The sequence below is a fragment of the Ovis aries genome, chromosome 17, assembly GCF_016772045.2.
Source record: "Ovis aries strain OAR_USU_Benz2616 breed Rambouillet chromosome 17, ARS-UI_Ramb_v3.0, whole genome shotgun sequence".
Classification (NCBI taxonomy): domain Eukaryota; kingdom Metazoa; phylum Chordata; class Mammalia; order Artiodactyla; family Bovidae; genus Ovis; species Ovis aries.
The window spans coordinates 61,502,602-61,515,433 of NC_056070.1; the positions used below are offsets into that span (position 1 = coordinate 61,502,602).

General features: G+C 46.0%; 1 long non-coding RNA gene and 1 pseudogene across 3 annotated transcripts in view; one reads left to right on the forward strand and one right to left on the reverse strand.

Moving 5' to 3' along the window:
* LOC114108712 (2'-5'-oligoadenylate synthase 1-like) lies at positions 1-7,270 on the reverse strand (annotated as a pseudogene).
* LOC121816967 (uncharacterized) overlaps positions 132-12,832 on the forward strand; it is a 15,632-nt gene continuing 2,931 nt past the window's right edge. The window contains exons 1-3 of one of the 3 annotated variants that reach the window (XR_009597043.1): positions 132-265; positions 1,205-2,957; positions 5,566-5,725. This is a non-coding gene — a long non-coding RNA (uncharacterized LOC121816967). Of the gene's footprint in view, positions 266-1,204; positions 2,958-3,601; positions 4,028-4,330; positions 4,377-5,565; positions 5,726-12,832 lie in introns of those variants that run through there. The other 2 variants (XR_009597042.1, XR_006056715.2) reach the window with 2 other exon arrangements.

Consider the following 12,832-nt stretch of genomic DNA (forward strand, 5'->3'; position numbering starts at 1 on the left):
TTCCATTTGACGAAGTAGCATTTCTAGAAGTTGTTCTCTACACGCCATCAGTATCAGGTCACATGAAGAAATCGGGCGTTCTCACCGGCACGTTCCAGGTGCTCACTGGCGTTCCATCCATGTTCTTACAGCACAAATACTTGAGCCAGATTGTAACCTCCTGTGCCAGCAGCTGCCACCTCTGTGGATCTCCACCAGCCACATTTCCAGTTGGGTCAGCCGGGTCCAGAATCACAGGCCTGGAAACAACAGTCAGAGAGGACAGGTGAGTACATGGGCTGTGTCTGGGTTGTTCAGAGCTCCCAGGAAGGCAAAATACCAGCCTTGTAGACTGTTTCTGGGGGCAGCTGGAGGGCTCCATGGATACCTCTCCTGGCTTGTGACCTGGGTGCCCTGCCCTACAGTGGGCATTGAACACGAGGTAAAGGAGGCTTGCATTTGGGCCTGGAGAGACCTGGTTTCAATCTCACCTCTGCTCTTGAGTAGTGCTGTCTCTTTAGGCAGGTCACCTGATTCTCTAGTCCTCAGTATCCTCATGTGTGAAATGGGCAGATTTGAAAATCCCTACCTCAAAGGATGTTGTATGAGGATCTGGAGAAGCACTTGACATGCTCCCAACAGTAACTGAAACATAAGAAGGGGTCTATACATGCCAGGTTTAATAACCAAGATTCCACTATTCTATCAGAGTGGTTTTGTCTTATAGCAAGCTGTTTCTTCCTTGAAGCAGTTTTTAATATTGCTATAGCTATTGCTGGCTCCCCTGGTGACTCAGAGGTAAAGCATCTGCCTGCAATGCAGGAGACATGGGCTCGATCCCTGGGTCAGGAAGATCCCCTGGAGAAGGAAATGGTGACTCGCTCCAGTATTCTTGCCTGGAGAATCCCATGGACAGAGGAGCCTGGTGGGCTACAGTTCACATTATCCCAAAGAGTCGGACACGACTGAGCGACTTCACATTCACTTTCACTTTTCATAGCTATTGCAATTTGAGTCAAGTTTTAGCTCTTTCACTCACTTTCTGTAAAGTTCGCACAAGCTCTTCTTTTTCCATACCTCTGTGATCTGTGGTTAGCACAGTGCCTGCCTCACAGGGTTCCAGGTTACTATTTCAATCAGACGGTAGGAGTAAAGTGCCCAGCATAGTGACTGAGAATAGATGACGATCAATAATTGTGGAAACCTCCTCTTCCTACATTTCCAGGGTGCCACCGCTGTAATCAGAGCTGCATTTATGTGGAGATCTAAGCCATGTGTGGATAGAGTACCTGGATTTTGCAAGTTGTCTCCTCAGGTATTGGCTAATCGTAGGGTTTTCCAAGTCATAATACTTTTTCCAGTAGATGCAGAGGTCCTGATGCTTCAGGATTAACGCCAAAACAGTCCGAAATCCCTGAGCTGTGCTGAATTGTGGTTTGGAGCTTCCTTGTTCCCAGGCATAGATGGTCAGCAGCTCCAGGGCATACTGTGCGGGCAGCTTATACTCATACTTCATCTTACACTGAGGAGAGGGAACAAATTAGAAACATGAGTTTGTTCAGCTTTTGTGTGGAGAAGAGGTAATGCCTATCCTCAAGCTATTTCAGAAAAGTGAGGATGAGGAGGTGATTCCAAACTCATTTTACACAAAAAGCAGAAAAATGCAACACAAAAAGAAAACAGCAGGCCTGATGATCATAGACGGAAAATCCTCTACAAGATATTAGCAAAGCAAATTCACCAACATATTACAAGGTCACACAGCATGATCAAGTTGGATATAGTCCAGTGAGGCGAGGAGGTCAGAATCCACAAATCAATCAAAGAGATACATTTCTATTAACAAAATAAAGGATAAAAACTTATGATTATTTTCCCATATACAGAAAAAAATTGAGAAAATTCAACAACCACTGTCATACAAACTCTTAACAAGGTGGGTATGAAGAGAACATAACTCGATAAAGGCCGCATATGACCAGCCTAGAGCTGACATCACCCTCAGTGGTGAAGGCTGAAAGCTTTTTCTTTAAAATCAAGAACAAGACACATATGCCCACTCTCCTCACACTTATTCAACATAGTATTGGAAGTCCATCCATGGCAATCAGGCAAGAAAAGAAACAATATCCATGGAAATTAGAAAGGAAGTTTAACTATTGCTATTTGCAGATGACATGGCACTATACATAGAAAACTCTAGGCACCTCCAGAAAACTATTAGAAATAAAAACTGAATTTAGGAAGATTGCAGGTAATAATACATAGAAATATGTTGTGTTTCTATATATGAGTAACAAACTATCCCAATGAGAAAGTTATTTATTATTTTAATCTCAGCTATATTTATTTACTTTACAATATTGTGTTGGTTTTGCCATAAATTGACATGAATCAGCCATGGGTGTACATGTGTTCCCATGCTGAACCCCCGCCCCTCCCTCCCCATCCCATCCCTCTGGGTCATCCCAGCGCACCAGCCCCGGGCACCCTGTCTCATGCATCGAACCTGGACTGGCGATTCATTTCACATGTGATAATTTACAGGTTTCAATGCCATTTTCCCAAATCATCCCAGCCTCGCCCTCTCCCACAGAGCCCAAAAGGCTGTTCCAACATCTGTGTCTCTTTTGCTGTCTCGCATACACGGTTGTTGTTACCATCTTTGTAAATTCCATATATATGCGTTAGTATAGTGTACTGGTGGTTTTGTTCTGGCTTACTTAGCTCTGTATAATAGGCTCCAGTTTCATCCACCTCATTAGAGAAATTTAAAAGCCATCCCATTTACAATTACATTAAAAAATTTTTTTAACTAGGAATACATTCAACCACACTGAAAGACCTATACCTGACTTTGATGAGAACAACTGAAGATGACAAAATAAATGGAAAGAGGTACCACGCTCATGGACTTGAGGGGTTAATATTCTTCAAACATGCATCCTACCTGAAGCATCTGTGTGCATGGCCTCAGGGTATGTGATTTAGTGTTGCTGCGCCATGCCACTCTTTTCAAGGGAGAAAATGGGAAGGACAAGAGGTTAATTCATTTGCCCAGATTCAGACAGCTAGGAAGTGAGCAAAGGGGAGTTGGGGCGGGGGTGGGGGGAGCTGATTAATTCATTGAATAATTGCTTGCTGAGAACCTATTATATTCCAGGCACTGTTCTAGGTTCTAGGGCAGCAGCAGTGAATAAAACATGCAGTGTCATATTATATATTTACACAATGCATACAAATAAACAAATGCCTACTTTTATGTACATTCTCAGAGGGAAGACAGACAATAAACAAACAAATAAGCTCATGCAAAGGCCCTGAGGCTGAAGTAGAGTTTCCTTCTTGGTGGACCAATGCACAGGAGAGACCAGCCTGGGAGCAGGGGCAAGGGGTAGTTGATGATGATATTTAACACAGGACCAAGGCGTTTCTGGATTGGTGGGGTGTGTGTGTGTGTTTATGAAAAGATAAGAAAGGCCCATGGTTTGGTCCGGAACAACTCACAGCATGGAGCTGTCATATGCTGATATGGGAGAACCTGGAAGAGGAAGATACCTGAGTCCACTGGCAATGTCCCTGACCCCACCCTTCTTCCCCATGCTTTTTCCCCCGTCTGACCAGTGTCTACTCCTCCACGTTCCTCCTCTCATCTCTCCCTCCTGGCTCGCTTTCCCTCCTCTCTGTCCGTCTCTGTCCGGCTCCCTCCTGCCTCCCGCATCCTTTCTGATTCCTCCCCTCCTCCCTCCTCTCCTCTTTCTTCTCCTCCCCACACCTCTCCCTGCTCCTTCCCTCCCTCCTCTCACCCCTCCCTCCTCTCCCGGCCTCACTCTCTCCCTTCCCCTCCTCCTCCTCCTCGGCTCTCTGCCCAGATGGGACCGGCCATACCAGTTGGTACCAGTGCTTCACCAGGCGGATGAGGCTCTTCAGCTTGGCCGGACGCTCCTTCAGGAAGGCTCTCTGCAGCTCCGTGAAGCAAGGGAGAACTCGCCCTCTCTCCTCAGTTTCTCACACTCTTGGATGACCTGGACGTAGATTTCAGGGTCAGGTCTGTAATCTTTGGTCAACTGACCTGTTGGGAATGAATTCAAGTTTAAATGTCAGCTCGTTTCTGAGTTTCTTTCTGTTGCCCTGGGGACACAGACTCACTGGCCATGGGGGCAGTGGGAGGTCAGCAGTCCAGAGCCAGGAGGCCTGAGGTCCATCCCAGTCCTCCCTTCTCCCACCTCTACCACCATCACCCATCGTCTCTCACCTGGACTCAGCAGAGGTGGTGGCACCCTCCTCCCTGGATCCTCCACAGCCCATATAGAGCCCTTTACACCTGAGCCTTCCACTTCTTGCTTCCCAGGAACTCTGGATAAAATCCCAAGTCCTCACAGTGGCCAACGCGGATGGTGAGACCTGTCTCCTTCTTCGTCTTCCCTCCTGCCTCAATCCCTTTGCCGCTGACTCCCCTGGTTGCTTCACTTCTCCCAATAGGCCACCTTCATTCCTGTCTGTGCACTTGCTGTTTCCTCCTCTGGACCCCCAAATCTTTGAGTGCTTGGCCTCTTCTCACCCCCTCAGGCCTCAGGTCAGAGGTCACCTCCTTGTCACCCTGTCTCCAAAGTCCTCTGATTCCCCATTGCTCTCTTGGGTCACCCTATTTCATTTCTGTCGCAGCGAGTTATCATCTCATTCCTGGTGTTCACATGGTCAGGCTACAGGAGAGAGGCTCTCTGTCTGTCTCATTTAGGCCATGGAATAGGCCTTGGGCCTCCAAGTCTGGGCTCCTGCTCAGTTGCTAAGTCCAGTCCGACTCACTGCGACCCTCTGGGCTGTAGTCTGCCAGGCTCCTCTGTCCATGGGATTTCCCAGGCAGGAATACTGGAGTGGCTTGCCATTTCCTTCTCCAGGGATCCTCCTGGATCGAACCTACATCTTCTGCTTCCCAGCTGCATTCTTAACCACTGAGCCGCCAGGGAAGCCCCGCATCTAAGGTTCACAGTGGAAACTGAGCCTCAAAGAATGAATTGCTTCCTGTCCCAGTGCTCCTGCACATCATCTCAAGATTCCCACCATCAGTAAAAGTTTGAATGGTTGCCTCACATTTTGCATAGAAAATGAAATTAACATATTGAGGTTATCCTAGACCTAGTTTTTAGAAAGAGATCACACAGTTGGCCAAAAGTCAAACTAGTAAGCCTGGCAGGTGTTCTATACAAATATCTTGATCCCCCAATTGCACCAATTTGTTGTTTAACTCAGCCACTTCAGTGGCTGAGTGTGACCCTGGGCATTCTTGTCCCAGGAAAGACGCTGGGGTCTCCTCCCACTTGAAGGGATACCTTGGTTATAAAGAGTCTCGAAGTGAGAGACATTTCTGCTCAGAGACAAGGAAAGAGAGCGGAAGAAGCCCTGACATAGGACAAAGACTGTAAGAACTTGTGGCTGGGAGCACTCACCCAGGGCATCAAAGGCGGGCAGGACATCAAACTCCACCGCCTGGTTGAGCTTGGGGACCTCAGCACAAAGCTGAGAGCACGGGGATTCTGCTGTTTCTGGACCTCAAACTCCACTTCAAATCTTTCCTCTCTTTGACAGGCTTCCAGCTGTATTCTGATTTCTTCAATGAATTGTCCTCGGCGCTGAAGCTGTTCCCGAAAACTTTTCAGATTGGTGAGGAAGACGACGAGGTCAGCATCTGATCGTCCCCTGAGGGTCGTGCCTTTGCCTGAGGAGCCGCCCTAAAACGGTGATAAGAGTGAGTATTGACACATTTCATTGAGAAGAGCCTCCTTAAATGAAATGCTGAGAGCAATCACTAACATTTTGAGTGCTAGCCACTGCTCTGAAGGCATCAGCGGCTGTAACTCCTAGAATGCTCACAAGAACTCTGGGATCTAGCCACTGTTATTATCTGTTGTCATCTTCTGGATGGGGAAACAGATGCTGAGAGAGATCATGTTATCAGTCAAGTCACACAGCTAGTAGGTGAGAGATGCAGTTCACACCCGTTTTCCCCCCTGGATCCATGATCTTTACTCCCTGTTGTTTTATGATCTGACAGGATTAACACTTAAAGCGGCCCATTCCTTAGTTTATTTGACCTGCAAGCCCGTGAGGTCCTGAAAATTCTGGATAAGGAAACAGAGGCACAGAGGTTTAGGTGACTTGCCCAATATTTCACAGCCAACAGGTGCTATCCGCTTTCAAAACATATACACTTAACCAGCTCGTGACTCTGCAGAACTGGTGAAACCTTAGCCTGTCAAAGACTAGTAAGGATTGTTGATACAGATGGATTTCAGTTTGCCTATTTTAATGCCATAAGACTCTCAAAGTGTGAGCATTTTCTGCTCAGGGAACTGAAGAGGACCAGAATAAGCCCCAACTTAAGACAAAGGCTGAAATGCCTTATGACTGGGAGCACTCACCCAGGGCATCAGAGGCAGGCAGGACATCAAACTCTGCCTACAGGTAGAGCTGGGGGAGCTGAGCCCACAGGTGCGAGCAGGAGCATTTTCTGCCTGCTGATTCTGGACCTCTTGTGAGATTTCTTTCCTGGTCAACACACACACATTCACACACACTCACATAGTTTCTTTATCTTTCTCTTTCTTTTAATGGTTACCTAGTGGATGTTTCAGAGGTGATTTATACACTTCATCAGGGCATTTGTTAAGTTCGATGCATGAGGCAGGGCACCCAAAGCTGGGGCTCTGGGACAACCCAGAGGGATGGAGTGGGGAGGGAGTGGGAGGGCTTCAGAATGGGGGGACACATGGACACCTGTGGCTGATTCACGCTGATGTACGGCAAAAGCTATCGCAATATTGTAATCATCCTCCGATTAAAACAAATAAATTAATTTAAAAATTTATAGATGGATGCCCTCACCCCAGAAGCTATTTTCACAAGTGTGGATATAGTTTTGGCAGGGATAAATCAGAAACCACCTGCCCTAGAGACCTCAACCTCTTGCTCTCTGTTTCTGTGGAAAGGCTTGCTCACCAGCCCCCTTCTCCCCAGTGAGGCAGTTCTGGACTCACCTTCACAACTTTGGACACCCGAATGGGGCGAGGGGCAAATCGGAAACACCTCTCCTTCAGGAAAGTGCAGATGGTGTCGATGGCTTGGTTGACCTGCGTGCGGAACTCCGTGTTTGACAGGAGGTTGTCTTCGATGAACTTGTCTAGAGAGCTGGCCGGAGTATTTCTGAGCTCCATCATGACACTGGGGACTGGAGAGCCAGAGGCGGAGGAGCTGCTGCCTGAAGCTGTGAGCTTCTGTCTCCTCTGCTGCCTGCGTCTAGGGGGCTGTCAAGTTTCATTTCACTGGCAGGGAGGAGCTATGCTGCTGCTGGTTTCAGTTCCTTGAAAGGGAGGAGTTTTGTCCTGAATCCTTGTTTCTAGTTTTTCTCTCTGCAAATGAAAGGCTCCTGCGATCCCACAAACTGTCAGGTCTCTCAGCTTTCTCCTCCAGAATCCCAGAATTACTCCCTGCCTTTAGCAGGCAGACTAGCATGTCTGGTCTGTCTTCAGACTGTACTCTGAAAAGCTGCTTTTATTTATTTATTTTTATTTTATTTATTATTATTTTTTTATTTTACTTTACAATACTGTATGGTTTTGCCATACATATTTTTGAATCCGCCACGGGTGTACATGAGTTCCCAAACCTGAACCCCCTCCCACCTCTCTCCCCATATCATCTCTCTGGGTCATCCCAGTGCACCAGCCCCAAGCATCCTGTATCCTGTATCGAACCTAGACTGGTGATTTGTTTCTTACATGATAGTATACATGTTTCAATGCCATTCTCCCAAATCATCCCACCCTCTCCCTCTCCCACAGAGTCCAAAAGTCTGTTCTATACATCTGTGTCTCTTTAACTGTCTCGCATACAGGGTTATCATTACCATCTTTCTAAATTCCATATATATATGTTAGTATACTGTATTGGTGTTTTTCTTTCTGGCTTATTTTACTCTGTATAATCGGCTTTTAAACCCACGTTAGTACTTCACCCAAGACTAATCATAATTACAGATAGATTTATGGTTTCCTTTCCTTTTTCATTGTGGATGAAATTGTTTTATAGTCTCCTATGATCCTTGCAGCAGTACATGTATATAGCAAACAGAAACAGTCAGAAAAATCCGGAAGCATTGTTTAGTCCACCTCTGATCCTAAACAGCAAAGACTACAACCATAACTACTTTGGTGTAGTCTTACGAGGTATTTTTCTAGGTTTACGCACACATACACATAAACGTAATTTCTATCTCTCTCTCTCTTTTTTAATGGCATGAATCTATATGTTTTACTTTTTCATAAACTTTAGTTCTTTAGGTTGACAGAAAAATTGTGAGCTGTACCTAGCTATGCAGCTTTGAACACGAATATAACCGGGCATGCCTCTCTCTCGTAATTTGTAAAGAGGACTTTCGACCTGAAAAGTATTCACAACATAAAAGTTGACATATGTTTCATTTGATGGGAATTTTTAGCACTTTAAGCCGAGGAGACAGCCTCTCAAGTGACCCTGAGAAGACTGCTCCAAGGAGGCGAGGGGAGGAGCCAGGTTGTATAGAAGTTTCGCAACATAGGTCAGGTAGTCTGGACATCAAATGTTTTTGAATAAATTAAAGAAAACCAGATATCCCATTGAGGTGAAAAGGGAAAGAAAAAAAAAAAACATACAGGAATGAGCCTTTTACTTTCCCTTTCCGGAGAACAAAGAAGATAAAGAGAAGAGTGAGAGGCCTGAACAGTCTTAGTTTTTTCACTTTGTCAGTTCAGTGCAGCACGCCAGGCCTCCCTGTCCATCACCAACTCCTGGAGCTTGCTCAAACTCATGTCCATCGAATCGGTGATGCCGTCCAACCATCTCATCCTCTGTCATCCCCTTCTCCTCCTGCCTTCAATCTTTCCCGGCACCAGGGTCTTTTTTTTCAACTGTAACTGCTCCTGAGTGTGCATGTCTGTAAATTTGCTTTTCTGCCTCCTCACTCTGCAGGAGCTCCAGCTCACCCCCATTTTCCTTTCTGTGCGGGTGCTCGAGAGTGCTTAGTCAGTGCCAATTCTTTGAGGCCTGGTGGGCTAAATACATCCTGTATCTGGTGTTTACGCTTGCAACACTCTTCCCCTTAAAGTTCTTCTTTTATATATCGGAAAGACAGCCGCAGAGCTGCCAAACTGCCAGACTCAATTACTGGATTACTGATGCCAGCCTGTGACTGTGTTTGAAATAGTGCAAGAGGAACACGTCAAGATCCTAACACCTTTGTTCCTCATCATTGATTCCTGAACTGGAAGCCCTCATCTTATAAAAGTCCCTGGACCCCTCAAGGTGGGGGGCGCAGTTTTTAAGGCATGAGTTTATGGAGCACCCCTCTGCCAGCTGAGAATTAAAGCTACCTTTCTGTTTCCTCCATACTCTGTCTCTCTATTTTTTATTTGGCTTTGCAGGGCTGAGAAAGCCAAGATTTTGGCCACCAACAATCTCAAGTTTAGGCATAGAGTGCTTTTTCTGTATGGGAAGATGTCAGAGTCGGTGCTCACTGAAATCATTCCTTTGATACACGCCTCCGCTATCTGGGGCTAATGTTAGGAAGATCCCCTGGAGAAGGGCATGGCTACGGGCTCCTGCGTTCTTGCCTGGAGGATCCCATGGACAGAGGAGCCTGGCGGCTACAGTCTGTGCTGTGCTTAGCTGTTCAGTCATGTCCAATTCTGTGTGACCCCACGGACTACAGCCCACCAGGCTCCTCTGTCCATGGGGATTTTCCAGGGAAGAATACTGGAGTGGGGTACCAAGCCCTCCTCCACGGGATCTTCCCCACTCAGGGATCGAAGCCAGGTCTCCAGAATCTCAGGTGGATTCTAACCAACTGAGCCACCGGGAAGCCCCGGTTATCGTCTGTGGGATGAGAGTCAGACCCAGCCGAGCGACAAGCACACCCTTCCTGCTTCCGCATGCTGAGCCGCCTCTCCTCAGGGCTCAGCTTTCCTCCTGGGTCTCCTCAGGGCTCACCTTTCCTCCTGGGTCTCCTCAGGGCTCACCTTTCCTCCTGGGTCTCCTCAGGGCTCACCTTTCCTCCTGGCTCTCCTCAGGGCTCACCTTTCCTCCTGGGTCTCCTCAGGGCTCACCAGCTCACACTGAAGGGCCGCAATTGCTGATGACTGTGACAACCTTGTTTACTCATAGCAGTTCAGTTGAGTTCCGTCGGTCAGTCGTGTCCGACTCTTAGTGACCTCATGGACTCAATACACTAGGCTTCCCTGTCCATCACCAACTCCCAGAGCTTACTCAGACTCTAGTCCATCGAGTTGATGATGCCATCCAACCATCTCATCCTCTGGCATCGCCTTCTCCTCCTGCCTTCAATCTTTCCCAGAATCAGGGTCTTTTGCAATGAGTCAGTTCTTCGCCTCAGGTGGCCAAAATATTGGAGTTTCAGCTTCAACATCAGTCCTTCCAATGAATATTCAGGACTGATTTCCTTTCGGACGGACTGGTTGGATCTCCTTGCAGTTCAAGAGACTCTCAAGGGTCTTTTCCAACACCACAGTACAAAAGCATCAATTCTTCCATGCTCAGCTTTCTTTATCGTCCAACTCTCACCTCTGTACATGACTATTGGAAAAACCATAGCTTTGACTAGCCGGACTTTTGTTGGCAAAGTAATGTCTCTGCTTTTGAATATGCTGTCTAGGTTGGTCAAAACTTTTCTTCCAAGGAGCAAGTGTCTTTTAATTTCATGTCTGCAGTCACCATCTGCAGTGATTTTGGAGCCCCCAAAACAAAGTCGCTCACTGTATCCACTGTTTCCATACCTATTTGCCATAAAGTGATGGGACCAGGTGCCATGATGTTCATTTTCTGAATGCTGAATTTTAAGCCAACTTTTTCACTCTCCTTTTCACTTTCATCAAGTGGCTCTTTAGTTCTTCTTCACTTTCTGCCATGAGGGTGGTATCATCTGCATATCTGAGTTTATCAATATTTCTCCCAGCGATCTCAATTCCAGCTTGTGCTTCCTCCAGCCCACCATTTCTCATGATGTAATCTGCATAGAAGTTAAATAAGCAGGCTGACAATATACAGCCTTGATGTACTCCTTTCCTTATTTGGAACAAGCCTGTTGTTCCATGTCCAGTTCCTGACTGTTGCTTCTTGACCTCCATACAGATTTCTCAGGAGGCAGGTCAGGTGGTCTGGTATTCCCATATCTTTCAGAATTTTCCAGAGTTTGTTGTGATCCACACAGTCAAAGGCTTTGGCATACTCAATAAAGCAGAAGATGTTTTTCTGGAACTCTCTAGCTTTTTCCATGATCCAACAGATGTTGGCAATCTGACCTCTGGTTCCTCTGCCTTTCCTAAATCCAGCTTGAACATCTGGAAGTTCATGGTTCACATACTGTTGAAGCCTGGCTTGGAGAATTTTGAGCATTACTTTGCTAGCGTGTGAGACGAGTCCAGTTGTGTGGTAGTTTGAACATTCTTTGGCATTGCCTTTCTTTGAAACTGGAATGAAACCAGACCTTTTCCAGTCCTGTGGCCACTGCTGAGTTTTCCAAATTTGCTGGCATATTGAGCTGGCATATCATCTTTTAGGATTTGAAATAGCTCCACTGGAACTCCATCACCTCCACTAGCTTTGTTCGTAGTGATGCTTCCTAGGGCGCACTTGACTTCTCATTCCAGGATGTCTGGCTCTAGGTGAGTGATCACACCATCGTGGTTATCTGGGTCATGAAGATCTTTTTCACATAGTTCTTCTGTGTATTCTTGTCACCTCTTCTTAGTATCTTCAGCTTCTGTTAGGTCCAGACCATTTCTGTCCTTTATTGAGCCCATCTTTGCATGAAATGTTCCCTTGCTATCTCTCATTTTCTTGAAGAGATCTCTAGCCTTTCCCATTCTATTGTTTTCCTCTATTTCTTTGCATTGATCACTGAGAAAGGCTTGCTTATCTCTCCTTGCTATTCTTTGGAACTCTGCATTCAGATGCTTCTATCTTTCCTTTTCTCCTTTGCCTTTAGCGTCTCTTTTTTTCTCAGCTATTTCTAAGGCCTCCTCAGAAAACCATTTCGCCTTTTTGATTTCTTTTTCTTAGGGGTGGTCTTGATTCCTGCCTCCTATACAGTGGCATCCATAGTTCTTCAGGCACTCTATCAGATCTAATCCCTTGAATCTATTGGTCGCTTCCACTCTATAATCATAGGGATTTGATTTAGGTCATATCTGAATGGTCTAGTGGTTTTCCTACTTTCTTCAATTTAAGTCTGAATTTGCCAATAAGGAGTTCATGATCTGAGCCACAGTCAGCTCCCAGCCTTGTTTTTGCTGACTGTACAGAGCTTCTCCACCTTTGGCTGCAAAGAAAATAATCAATCTGATTTCGGTATTGACCACCTGGTGATGTCCATGTATAGAGACTTCTCTTGTGGTGTTGGAGAGGGTGTTTGCTATGATCAGTGAGTTCTCCTGGCAAAATTCTGTTAGCCTTTGTCCTGCTTCATTTTGTATTCCAAGGCCAAAGTTTCCTGTTACTCCAGGTATCTCTTGACTTCCTACTTTTGCATTTCATTCCCCTATAATGAAAGGACATCTTTTTCGGGTATTTAGTTCTTGAAGGTCTCATAGGTCTCTACTGATATGGCAGGAAATATTCCATTTCTCTGGAGAAACTTTTTGTTATCACTCTAGGAACTATTTCACAGGATAATCTGAAAGAGGAGACACAAAAAGGAATTTGAAAGGTACCAAACACGAACCAAAATTAAAGGGTGATTCTGACTTTAAAAATCTTTTTGGTAGTTTAGTCACTAAGTCATGTCTGACTCTTTGTGACCCCTTGG